At 45.5% G+C, this 14,104-nt stretch overlaps 2 pseudogenes; one reads left to right on the top strand and one right to left on the bottom strand.

The window, feature by feature from the left end:
• The first annotated feature begins 1,945 nt into the window (after positions 1-1,945).
• LOC106733384 (divergent paired-related homeobox-like) lies at positions 1,946-3,833 on the top strand (annotated as a pseudogene).
• A 3,888-nt stretch (positions 3,834-7,721) lies between these two features.
• On the bottom strand, positions 7,722-11,449 carry LOC102477940 (MICOS complex subunit MIC26-like; annotated as a pseudogene).
• Between the last annotated feature and the right edge of the window lie 2,655 nt (positions 11,450-14,104).

Below are 14,104 nucleotides of genomic sequence, written 5' to 3'. Positions count from 1 at the left end.
TTGGGGAAAAGTATTTTTCACAGAATGTTTTGCATGGGTTTCTCTCCCCAATCCTGCCATTCCTGGAAGTTAAGCTTCTCCCTCCCATTTTCATCTCCGGCTGGCCATCCAGGATTCTGGCTGGGAAATAATACTCCACCCAGGATGATCAGAGCAGCACCTTTGCTGGATCACTGGAAAAGTCATGATGTATTTTTCTGTTTTTCTATGCAAGACTGTGTCACGACTTTTCAGACAATCCAATGGAATAGCTCACACTGACTCAGTACTTACTACGTGCCAGTCACCATGCTAAGAACTATCCGTGCAGCTACGGTCTCCAGAAAAATACCAACAATTCTGCTAGTATCATAATCCTCACTTTTACAGATTCAAAAACCAAGGCTTGGGGGCCGGCAAGTGGCATGGTGGTTAAAGGTGCTGGACTCCCACATGGCCAACCACGGTTCAATTCTCGGACCTGGTGGCTTGCTTTCTCACTTCCTCTCTCTCTCTCTCTCTGTCTCTCTGATCAAACTGGAAAATAATAATGATAATAATAATAATAAATAAAGTTAAACAAAATAATTTAAAGAAAAAAATAAATAAACCAAGGCAGAAAGCTAAGTAACAGAGGTAACGTCACACTCACGTGACTCCACTCACCTCCCACCCAATCTGAGCAGAGCTGCCCTACGATTTCCTGGACGATATCCACCTTCGAGAATGATTTTTGCCCCCTCCACGTTCAGGCTTTGACAAACAGCCAGCATGTTGTTTTCTTTCTCTTTCCCCTTACACACCTGTTTCCACCCTCACCATCACATAGCCCTTCATCAAAGCGTAATTTTGTGAAAGTCAATATCTTTCGGGAAGAAGCAGGGCTAGGCGACTGCCCTCATAAAATGTCGGTTTTACTGACTTCTCAACTATTTGCACAGCCATTCTCTGTCCATAAAAGAGGTATGCCACGGGATGAAAGTAGAATGGAGAAGGAAACAGGAGGGAGAGTCCCTGGAACAGTCACAAATGGGAGGAGATTCCAAACCCAGACACACTCATAAAACACACCCAGAGTCTGTGGCCTTTGAACAACCATAGCCCCACCTGACTCTTTCCATGCCTGTTGGCATCTCACTTCCCTCTCAGCCTGCCCCTCCCGGCCTTACTTTTTTAGACCAAAACTGGAGGCCTGGGAACTGAGGTCAGACCGGCGTGCCCAGCACTGGGCTGTGGGGCAGTGGAGGAAGCAGGAAAAGAAGACAGGAGTTTGACTCACAGGGGCCCTGAGTCATCTATGTACCTATCACCCAGGCAGGGAATGGGTTAGTGCAGAGCCGCTTGCAGGACTTGTGGTTGCAGGAATTTTACTAAGAGGTTGTACTTCCTTGATGCTGTCAGACTGAAAGCAAAGGGGTGGGTGTGGAAGGCATCACAGCTTTTTCCCACTTAGAACCCCAATGTCCCTCCCTTTTCCCTCTGTCAGGTTACATTCCTCTGATCATCGGTCACTTATTGACTGATTAGTGTTCCAGGGAAAAAAAAACATGTCAGTTAAATTTCTTAAAGTTCCAGGCATCCAGTTCAGTTCAACAGTGTCTGTCATCCTAGTGACAACTAGGCAAAAATCATTCTAAAAGGCTCTACAAAAAAATTTTGATAAGACCCTTTATACCACCTACAATACTTTTAGGGCCTACTGGGATGTTTATGTTTGTACCTCATCTAATGCTTACAATGACCTTTTGAAATAGGTATTGTGACCCTCGTTTTCCAAGAAGTCAACTTGCCCTTTAGCTCAGAATGGGTGAGCGGTGGAACCAGGATTCAGACTCACATATTTCTGGATGTAAAGCTTATGTTTTCACTCCACATCACTGTACCTACCAGCATTCAAAGAAAGGAGAGATGACTGCTTCTAAGAGAAATCATCATAAAAGGCTTCAGTGAAGAGACAGGATCTGCAATGGGCATTAAGATGAAGAATAACTCAGGAGACCAAGCAAAAAGGCAAGAGTATTATAGGAAGAAGGGGATGAGTAAGTTCAGACATTAGAAAGTAAAATGTAGAGGGGACCAGCAGATGGTGTAATGGCTACATCACTGGACCCCCATGTAGTCGACCGTGGTTTGAGTCCCGGACACGGTGGCTTAAATTCATTCCAGGCACGTGTGTGTGTGTGCCCAAGATCCTGAGAGAAGAATGGAGGAGAAGGGATTGCGGTGTGGCCATCCCCCCTGGGGGGTGATTTCTTGCTTTCTGTCTCTCTGTCTCTCTCTGTCTTTCTGGCGAGCGCACGTTCCCTATGGCAAAAACCTCTCCAAAAAAAAGAAAGAAAAGAAAGTAAAATGTGGGTCAGGTCCTAGTACATAGATCAAAGGAGTAGATGAACTAGGAATGGCAGCCTAAGGCATTTGAACCCTATCCTACAGATGATAGGAGTCACTGGAAAGGCTTGAGATTAGAAACATGACAAAATAGCACATTCAGGAAGATTACTCTGATGATGTTAGGCAAGAGAACTTAGGAAAGTGGTTCTCAACTCTAGTAACTCATTAGAATTACCTCAAATATTTCATTCTTTTTTTATTAACTTTTCATTTTTAAATAATTTCAAGACATATCAAAAGGCCAAGCCACTGTGGTACAATTTAACGCTACTGCCCTGCAGTGCTAGGAGTCATACAGCGACCATGGTTTGGATCCTGGGTCACCCTGAAAAACACACCAGGAACAAGCACTCTAGTGCTCAGGATCCTAAAATATTGGAGGACTAGGGAAAGGGGATCATAGTGTGGCAAGACCTATCAAGGGTGCTTTCTCTTTATCCCCCACCTCATGCACGCACACATGCTTTCTATTATAAAAAGAAAGAGAATATAAGGTTCCAAAAGGATTATTGGCCTGAGCTTATGAGTGCATTTAGATTAAAAGATGTCAAGCTCAGGCGCATGTGCATGCATGCCCAAGATCCCAAGAGGAGAATGGAGGAGAAGGGATTGTGGTGTGGCCATCCCCCTGGAGGGTGATTTCTCACTTTCTGCCTCTCTGTCTCTCTCTGTCTTTCTGATGAGTGCACACACACACTATAGCAAAAACCTTTAAAAAAAAAAAAAAGACTACATCGATCTCAGAGGACCTTTCCAAAGGCAATCTTCAGAATAATTCACAAAGGAGACAAACTGTATTCATGGAAAAGCAACTAGAAGACTTGAACTTCTTGTTCAGTAAGAACCCATACCCAAACCCCAGCCTTCAGAAAGAAACAGCCTCAAAGCTAGACTTACATCCAACAGTACTACAGGTTTGGTTCAAGAACCACCAAGAAAAACTGAAGAGGGCAAAGCTCAAGCACATCCAGCAAAAACCAGAAGCCTAGCAACAGCAGCTCCCCAAGGGTAGCATCAAAACCAATACATACCAGAGGGACATGAACATGGCACCCAGACCCCTGGACAATGCCTGTCCAGCCTCCCTTTTTATTAAAAAAAAAAAAAAAAGATTTTGATATCCCTTCTCCTCCATTCTCCTCTCAGGATTTTGGGCACGCATGCACATGCGCCTGGCTTCAATTTTAAACCACTAAGTCTGGGCCTTGAACCACAGTCAACTACGTGGGAGTCCAACAACATAACCATTACGCTATCTGCTAGTTCCAAGCCTCCCTACTTTATACAAATCACCAGACATCCTCATTCTAGCTCGGTTTATGCCCAACATCAAGGTCCCCACTGGTCACTCTATTGGCCACAAAATCGTCCACTTTGGCTGTTCCCAGGATCCTGACATATACTATCTCTCTCCCACCCTAGAACCTCAAGTTTGCTCCCACAACCTCTGTCCTCATTCTTAGCGTCAAGTCTTCTTTGGGTTTTTCATGTGCACCAGGTAGAGAGAGAAGCTGGACACAAATGGTCACACACAACTATGCCTTCCAAATAAGGAAAAGCTTCCAGCTATAAAGAACAAAGTGGAGATGCCCGTAACATGGACGAATTTCAAAAACATGACGTAGATGGACCAAAAGGACACAGAAGACTGCATACTTTTCCATTCCATTCGGGCAAATTCTTAGAGCAGGAGTAACAAACCTTGGTGGCAAAAAGATTAGTGGCTGCTGGGGGGGGTTGGGGGGCAGGTGGAAAGAGGCAGGAAATGTTATGGCGTGATAGGAACACTTCATGTGTTACGGGCAAGTTGCCTGTGTATAGGTTCATCGAAACACGGAACTACCCACCTCCGATCTGAGCATTCTACTTCACTACTATACCTCAATTAAAAATAAATCTCTAATGTGAGTAGTAAAAAAAATAATAAAAAATTTTAAAAAATTGAAAGTAGTCAGAGTTCCCATGTATCCTTCACCCAGTGTCCTCAACTATTAACATTTTAGTACAATTGTCAAAATCAATAAAAAGCCACAATCATACAACAAACTAACCTATAGACCTTGTTCAAATTTCCTCTATTTTCCAACTAGTGTCCATTTTTTGGACCAAGAGCCAATCTAAGAGCACACATTAGATTAAGTTGTTTTGTCTCCTTAATGTACTCATCTAAGAAAATTCCTTACATTTCTTCCACCTTAGGGATTCTAACATTGTTATAAATATTTTTAATTTATTTTTTAATTTCCAGAGGTTACAAGTGCTCACCAAATAGAGAAAATGCCACTATGGAGTATGGTCACATTACAATCCTTTTTCCTCCATTTCTTCATCCCATCAAGATTTAGGGCATGCACATACATGTCCAGCGTGCTTTTTTTCCAAGCCACTGGGGCCAGGATTCCAACCGCAGTCAGCCATGTGAGATCTGACTCCCTCTACACAGTGCTGAACCACTGCACTAAAGGGCTGTCCAATGGCCTCAATGTTTTCTTTTTTTAATTCATGATGACCACGTGCATATGTACATGAGGGTGAGAAAGAAAGAAAAGAAGACCCTCTTCCAGTCCTCCAGCCAGTCAGATCTGGGCTGCTTGCGCACATGCCCAACATGTCTCAGGCAGACCAGGCTGGGGAGTCAAACCACAACCATCATGTGGGATCTGGCTTCCCACGAGTAGTGTGTTACTGCTGCGCCTGGGAGCCAGCCCCGTGACCTCAACATTTGTGGAGAGTACTGGCGAGTTATTTTGTAGAATGAATCTCAGTTTGGGCTTATTTAATATTTCCTCATGATATAGATAGATGATAGATAGATAGATAGATAGATAGATAGATAGATAGATAGATAGATATCAAAGATACCTCAGAAGTGGGACCAGCCGTTAACATAATGGCTATGTTGCTGGACTCCCACGTAGTCGACCGCGGTTTGCATCCCAGACTCAGTAGCTTAAACTCACACCGGGCGCGTGTGCGTGTGTGCCCAAGATCCTGAGAGGAGAATGAAGGAGAAGGGATTGCAGCATAGCCATCCCCCTGGGGGGTGATTTCTCCCTTTCTGTCTCTCTGTCTCGCTCTGTCTGGTGAGCACATGCACCCTATAGCAAAAACTTCTCCAAAAAAAAAAGCAGGGGAAGGCACCACCTCAGAAGTGAGGCTGAGCTTTCTCAGTCCACCATACCGTATGGTCACATTAGGCCCAGAATGTCATTACTGGTGATATTAACCTTGAGCACGTGGCTAACGTTCCTCCACTGTAAAGTGCCTGTTTTACTTAGAAGCATGTTAAAAACTACCCATGCCTGGGCCACACCATAGACCAATCATACCAGGCTCTCTTGGAGTAAGAACATAGGAACTGGGAAGTTTTAAATGCTCTATTGCTGATTCATACCACCTCCAGGGTTGGAAACCAACAGCTTGAAAGTGAAGATTAAAATCCTGGAAATCAGGGGGACCAGCAGTTAGCATAATGCTATGTCGCTGAACTCCCATGTAGCCGACCGCAGTTCGAGTCCCGGACCCTGTGGCTTAAACTCACGCCAGGCGCGTGCGCGTGCATGCCCCAGATCCCGAGAGGAGCATGAAGAAGAGATTGCGGCGTGGCCATCTCCCCCCGGGGGCTGATTTCTCGCTTTCTGTCTCTCTGTCTCTCTCTTTCTGGTGAGCACATGAGCCCTATAGCAAAAACCTCTCCAAAAAAAAAAAAAAAAATCCTGGAAATCAGGACCAGCAGATGGCATAGGGGTTACATCACTTGACTTCTACATGGCCATCCACAGTCTGAACCCCAGACCCGGTGGCTTCAAAATCATGCCGGACACATGTGCGTGCATTCCCAAGATCCCAGGAGGAGAAGGGATTGTGCTGTGGTCATCCTCCCGAGGAGGTGATTTCTCACTTTCCCTCTCACTGTGTCTGTCTGGCTCTCTCTCTCTTTCTCTCTTCCTCTCTCCAGTGAGCACACACACTCTATGACAAAAACCTCTTTAAAAAAATCCTGGAAATCAGCAAAAATGCTATTCCTTAGGTCTCTCTTTTTAAAAGACCATTCAATTCCTGGGGCCAACAGGTAACGTGGTAGTTAGGGTGCTAGACTCTCACATGGCTGACCACAGTTTGAGTCCCAGATTCAGTGGCTTGAAAATCACACCAGGCGCATGGCCATGCTTGCTAAAATCCTGAGAGAACGGAGAAGGCATTGCGGGGTGGCCCTCCTCACCAAGGGTGATTTCTTATTTGCCCTCTCTCTGTCTCTGTCCCTCTCCAGTGAGCACAAACACTCTACAGCATAAACCTAAAAGAAAAGAACATGCAGTTTCAGGCACAGGTCAGTATATCTGGACTTTGGCATGGATCCATGGTAGGGCGAAGAGAAGGCCAAAATTCCCGATTGGGAAAGTGATGGATGAGTAGACCGCTATCCAATAAAAAGAGAAAACAGGATACTAAATGCGGTGTCCAGCCCTCCGGGTCTTGGCTCTAACTCTCAGAGAAACCTCACTGCCATGAGAGCTGCGTCACATCATTTTGCTAACATCAGCCTGACATAAGCGCACTTCTTTAACTTGGATTTTAATAATATTCATAAATAGCAACACGAGATCAAGGCGTTCTAAGACTTGTACATTTTTTTTTTGAGAGATTTTCACTGTAGGGTGCGTGCGCTCGCCAGACAGACAGAGAGAGAGACATAGAGACAGAAAGCGAGAAATCACCCCCCAGGGGGGATGGTCACACCACAATCCCTTCTCCTCCATTCTCCTCTCGGGATCTTGGGCATGCACGCACACGCGCCCGGCGTGAGTTTCAAGCCACCGGGTCCGGGAGGCGAACCGCGGTCGACTACGTGGGAGTCCAGTGACATAGCCATTACGCTAACTGCTGGTTCCCTAGACTTGTACATTATTTTTAGGTGAAAGGATTTCAGATCAGTCCACTTGTAGTATGGTGTCATCCAAGATCACAAAGAGGCCTAGCAGAGTTGTCCCTGAAGAAAGCCATTCATGGGACCAGCAGTCAGCGTAATGGCTAAGTCGCTGGACTCCCATGTAGTCGACTGCGGTTCGCATCCTGGACCCGGTGGCTTAAGCTCACACCAGGCACGTGTGTGTGCGTGCCCAAGATCCCGAGAGGAGAATGGAGGAGAAGGGATTGCGGCGTGGCCATCGCCCCTGAGGGGTGAAATCTCGCTTTCTGTCTCTCTGCCTCTCTCTGTCTGGCGAGCGCACGCACCCTATAACAAAAACAAAAAACAAAACAAAACAAAAAAGGCCATTCACTACATTTGATAATGGCTTAGTCGCCATTTTTCTGTAGAAATACGGATTTACTGTAGGACTTTTCAATCTTTACCTACAACTGATTAAAATGGGCAGACGTGAAGTTTTCTCCTTATTTCTGGGTGAATTCTCCATATCTCCTGGCCTTTGAAAGTTCTACATCCACGACTCTTCCACGACTGAGTACCCTCGTAAGCCCCAGTCATACCCTTCCTCTCCACTGACCGGACCTGCGCAAACGCAATGGCTTTGTGGATAATAGGTGGAGTGGGCTGCCCCCATAAAACCAGAAGCCCCGGCTTCTTTACTTCCGAACATCTAACCAAAAGGGGTCCAACAAGGCCAGGAAAACCAGTAACACCAAGTCTCAGAAAAAAATCCAGGAGGTGCATTTTGAAGATTTCTGTAGCTGTCTAATCCTGGAACCAAATTCTGCATCTTGGGCTTAGCTTGGGAGAACATTTCCTGACACCGACTTGTGTATGGCTCGCAGTGACGTCAAAGCCGTGAGATGTTTTCTTCAAGTTGGGTCCTTGGCTCCTCCACATATCTGGATTGCCCCTCAGGAATTGAGCAGAGTGAAAGTTCATCAACTTTCACGGCATTTTTGTTGGGTGAGTCCTTTTTTAGGGCTGCGTAGACATTGAGAAGGCTCAGACTGGCTGGCTCCACAGACCTCTCGATTACTTTGAATGTGTTACCGGCAGTGGCGGTTCCCTGCCTGACATCAGCTCTTAATTGCCACTGACAGGGAGAGAACTATGTGTCATATGATATAAATATGCCACCATACAGGCAAAGATGCACACTCCCAGGTATGGTTAAATGACCAGTTTACAGAATCTGAGTAGGAGGTGCGCTGCCTATCCTAAACAACCCTGACCTCCCCACTTGGCCCTTTGTCCTTAATCGCTTCTGGAGTAAGAGGGTCAGAACCCTGTTGTAAATTTCGTGAAATAGGAAAGTGTACACATCTTCTGTCACCAGGCTGTTAAGCAATAAGATAGTGTGCTCAACTTCCTTAGAGTTATTGGGGTTTCCGTGAAGATATTTCATTAATCCCCCTCTTGAAGGGGCCATCCAATAACTTACAGAAGGAAACACTAGTTTAACCAAAATGCAGAGGCAGGAATGACCCAGAGGAAAGGTGTTCCTACCAGGGTCTAACGCTGCTGGTGCGGGAAAAGCTGCTGCTAGGCAGTAACTGAAAAAGAGAGAAGACAGGTCTAGCATTCAGAGTACACCAAAAAATCATTAATTCAGTTACCCATCGGTTATCACACAACCGATAGCCCTCAAGCCTCTCCAAGGGATTGCACTGAGAGAGGTCTGGTACAAAATTCAAAGCTAATAGACTGAAATCACTTTTAGAAGAGTGATATCAACTAGGTCAGGAGTGGCTGAGGAAACTTTCCCAAAGGCTGCAGGACTAAAGTTAAGCCTAAGACAGAGCGAAACAGAAACAAGGGGGAACATGGCAAAGGGGTCAGGTATTGCATTAGAGACGCTAGTTTTGAAGGGGGTTTCAGCCACGAGAGTGGGTTTGCATATGTTATTTTATTTTTCCCTCTCAACCACCATATGGGGTTATTTCAGAGAAGGATACAGATCCTCAGAAAGGTGGATCTAGGATTAAAAACTAAGTATGTCCACCTCCAGAGCCCATGCCATTACACGCCACTGAGAGAGGTCGAATGCCGTGTAGTTAGGGAACAGGAAAGAGTAAGGATGGAAGAGCAGAAAGATACGATTAAGGAACGGAAGAGTCGAGTAAGTTTGCTAAAGTGGGGCCGTATATTGTAGAACCATGAAAACTAGCCAGAGACATTTCAACTTGGTCTTGTGATAACAGAAGAGCCACTGAAGGTCTTGTGTAAGGGAGCAAGCAGTCAAACTGACACCTTGAGAACAGTGCAAAGGGGATGGCGGAAATGGGAGTTCTCTACTCCTAAACTTAAGAGGTGCCACCAACAGCATTAAACAGAGCCACGTGGTGTAGGGGAACAAGAACTCTGAAACCCTGGGTTTAAATGCAGAACGTCCCGCACTGAAGTTACAGCTGTGTTGTGCCAGTCTCACTCCTTCTGGACTCCAGTCTCTCTTCGTCCATAAATCAGGTACGGTGAGAATTGATCTCTAATTTACCTCTAAAGCCTTGCTATGCAAATGTGGTCCACCAACCATCAGCAATGGTATAGCCCAAAAATGTACTAGAAATGTAGACTCTCAGGCCGCACCAGAAGCAGCAGAATCTGTATTTAAGTAGCCTTCCATCCATATGCACTTCTCTAAAGTGTTTTCCAATTCTAAAATGCAATTCTTTCACACGCAACTTAACTCTGGCACTTCATAGGTCGAAAAAATTTAAAAATTTTAACCAAAATTTTTAACCACTTTCATTTCTGACGATCCTAACAGTCATTCTCTGACCCACCCACATCCGGCTCAAGTTCTGAGGAAACACCAGTGCGGTGGTGCTGCCACCTTGTGGCCATAATTAGCAACTGCAGTTAACTGGTTCTCGGTAAAGGAGGAAAGTTGTCAGGAGGTGAAGTCCAAGTCAGATTAGATAAGAGAATGGCAGTTCCCCACAATGACTAAAAGTAACTGTCAGAGACAGCTCATTCGGACTCATAAAGCAGAGTCACATTTCAAAGATAATTTTTATAATGCCTCATTAGTGGAAAACACGAATTCCAAGCCAACTTCTGCCCTTGTGTCCTTAAAAAATCATTGTGACAGGTACTTTCAGACATTCAGCCCCTACCTTAACTCTGCCAGTGACCTTGCAATTTTCCAAGAAAACTTACCTTCCTGTCACAGATTTTTTTTCATCCTGAGCCAAAAATGGCTGAGTCCGATTTGCCAATCTTAGTCCTGCAGGCACCCAAATAAGTTTTAACCCCTTTACACACAACTGACCCTCAGATTACCTGCTGATGATAATATCTGTGGTAGTACCTGTGACTGGACTAATGTACCATGCTTTTATGCTGGAAAAACTCATTTTGTATGCCGTATTGATATACAGTGATTAAATGTCAAACCAGTCATAATAATAACGTTTTTTTAAAAGAAACACAAAAACAGATACATGTCAATGACTACCCTGGCCACACCCACCCCCTCTCCCCTCAGCCATTTCCTAAGGGCGTAACCTGAAGCCCCTATACTCTCCAGTCACTTTCTCACCAGTCAGTGAAGTGAGGCAGGAACTCTGAAATGTAAGGGTCCTCACCAGAGCAGCAGAGCCCTGGGACTATCTGCTCCCTCATTCTGGAACCATCTCCCTGTTTAGAAAGCCAAATAGCACGTCAGCTGACTTGGGGATACTGGCTTTTCCGGCTTGCGCTCCGTTGTCTCGTAGCTGTGTTAAGTATATATTTTTTTATTCAGCTGTACGTTTTAAGAAATATCTATCAGGGCCTGCTAATGTACAGTACTGGAGAGACCAAGATGAATCAGACCTGGTTCCTGCCCTCGAGAAGCTCCAGGCTATGGAGGGAACCCAATTCAAAGCTGGCCCATTTCATAAACCGTCTGTGAAAAATCTTGCACTCTTGGTTTTCTGGGCTCTGTTTTCCTCATTTTAAGCTCGAAAGAAAAAAAAAAGAGAAAGCAGCTTTCCCTCTTCCACTGCTGCGGCCTCCTCCTTCTGCCGCTCCTGCTGCTGCCTGGGTGCTCCACCGGGGAGGACCTGGCACCTCTTCTGTGAAGCGGCAGCTGAGGAGGCTCCAGCTCTCGCCAAGGCTGATGAGAAGCCCAAGCAAGGAGTCAAGACTGAGAACAACGATCATGAAGGGGGCAGGCAGGATGGGCCTGTGGTACAGTTTAAGATTAAGGGGCACACACCACTTAGTAAATGAATGAAGCCTATGATGAACAATGGGATTTGTCAATGAGGCAGATCCGGTTCCAGTTTCATTGGCAGCAGCCAATCAACAGAACGAACACACCACGGACACACCTGCCCGGTTGGAAATGGAGGTGAAGAGACAACTGATCTGTTCCAACAGCAGAGGTGTCTACCAAAAAGAAAACCTGCTACTTTTACTCCAGAACGCTGTTCTTAGGATCAAGAACACATTCTCAATTAGAAAATCACAACTTGGAGAACCAGCAGATAATGTAATGTTTACCTCACTGGACTCCCACATAGTCGACCGCAGTTCAAGTCCCGAGCCTGGCAACTTAAACCTCATGCCAGGCATGTGTGCATGCATGCTCAAAATCCCGAGAGGAAAAGGGATTGTGGTGTGACCATCCTCTCTGGGGGGTGATTTCTCGCTTTTTGTCTCTCTTTGTCTGTCTGGCGAGTACACGTACCCTACAGCAAAAATGTCTGAAAAAAAAAAGAGAAAAACCACAATTTGGTTTCACCACATCTTGACTACTACAGTATAGTTTTCTCTATTCATTCATTTTCCCTTCCCCATTCCTTTATTGGGCATAAAGTTACTGGTGTAAACGGGGGAAAAAGGGAGAGAGACAAAGTAAATGTCTCAGATCATCCTTTTGGCAGTAACAATTGAGTCGGGCATTTTCTTCTTGCTAATCCAGGGTGTTTGTGGGTCCTCACTTCATTCCAAATGCCCCCTTTCTTCTATTAGAGCTCACCATATTTTCACGTGTAGCAGCGAGGTAGCTGTGCACTGACAGAAAACCTAGCAAGTCAGGAACGTGTGTTACTCCAGTGACTTTGAAGCTAACTGACTACATATCATTAAACTAATCACATAACTTCCCTATACTTCAACTTCCACTTCTGTAAAATGGGGCAGGTGGCTTGGATTACCGCAGGCCTGTGTGCGCAGTGAGAGCTCCCCAGAGACAGCATCACACCTTATTCTTCTTGATAGTCACCATCTAGAAAACTGGGCACACGTTAGACATGCAAATGTTGGCTGAGTTTATGTGTGTGTAAGTGACTACTGTGAGCGCAACATGGATCATAGATTAACTGAATCCACGTGGGATCCAAGTCATCGTGAATCCATTAACCAATATTTTCAAATGTCTTCCACATACACTATAGAATGAGGAAACTAGACCAGCCCGTAGCCTGGTGGTTAAGGCCGCTGGATGACACATGGCCGACCTCACAGTTGGAGCCCAGACCTGGACTGAGAAACACCCTGGGCATGTGTGCATATTACCCGAAATCCTGAGAGCGGGAGATGGAAGAGAAGGGACTATGGCTTGATCATGCCCCGGAGGGTGGAGGTGCTTTTTCTCTTTGTGTGTGTGTGTGTGTGTGTGTGTGTGTGTGTGTGTGTGTGCCCAGCAAGCATACATGCCCTGTAGCAAAAAAAAGAAAAAGAAAAAAGAAAAAAAGAATGAGGAAACCAAATAATTATGACACAATAGTGATTCTTCCCTTATCTCTTTCCCGGGAGAGTACCTTTTAAGTTACTCTATTGACATAAATAATATTCTCAAAATGGATCATAAGAAGTTGTCAATATATTTTTGGAGAGGTTTTTGCTATAGGGAGTATGCACTCACCAGACAGACAGAGAGAGACAGAGAGATAGAAAGCAAGAAATCACCCCCCAGGGGGGATGGCCATGCCACAGTCCCTTCTTCTCCATTCTCCTCTCGGGATCCTGGGCACGCACGCACACACACACACACACACGCCTGGCGTGAGTTTAAACCACCAGGTCCAGGAGGGGAACTGCAGTCGACTACATGGGAGTCCAGCGACATAGCCATTACGCCAGCTACTGGTCCCAGAAGTTGTCAATATTACCAAGAGAAAAGTCCACTTGTCTTGGGCTTATTTACGAAGGGATCTGAGGCCCCCTTGTCATATACCAGATACAACACTCCATCCCAAGTCCATGGAGAAAAAAATCATATTACGTTAACTGACAGGAAGCCAGGACCAGAAGAAGAGAGAGGTAAACAGACTGAGAGGGGCCCTGATGAACAGTGTGGGCTGATGGAAAACTTGACGGGAAAAGTAAAACATCCCTGGCTCCTTGTGTATTTACCAGTAAAATTTTCTTTCTGCCAGTAGGCTGCACTTTTCACACACTTTCTACTACAGCAAGCTTAAGGGATTACAAAATTACCATTCGATTCAATAAGCATTTGTACAGTAGTACTCCCCAAATGACAGGCCCTACGGAAGTCCAGGTAATATAAAAATGAACAATAAACAGCCCCTGCCCTCAAAGATTCCCCCCCTCCAATTAGCTCGAGAGAATACTCCTGCATGCTGCTTCTCTGCACTGCCTTCGTCTCTGCCCTTCTCCAGCCCAAATCCTACCCAACCCTGCAAGCCCAAGCTCAAGATCCTCCTCACCCAGAGTCCTTCGCAGTCCCTAGTGAACTCCTGGGACTTCTGAAATTTGACTCCATTATAGCTCTAGGATTTATGAAGTGTATGTCATCTCCCTGGTTAGGCTTGAGCCTCCTAAGGACAGAGACCAGGTTTTTAATTCTCC

Source organism: Tupaia chinensis, unplaced genomic scaffold (assembly GCF_000334495.1).
Source record: "Tupaia chinensis unplaced genomic scaffold, TupChi_1.0 Scaffold000067_1, whole genome shotgun sequence".
Classification (NCBI taxonomy): domain Eukaryota; kingdom Metazoa; phylum Chordata; class Mammalia; order Scandentia; family Tupaiidae; genus Tupaia; species Tupaia belangeri.
This window is presented reverse-complemented; position numbering and strand designations above follow the sequence as displayed.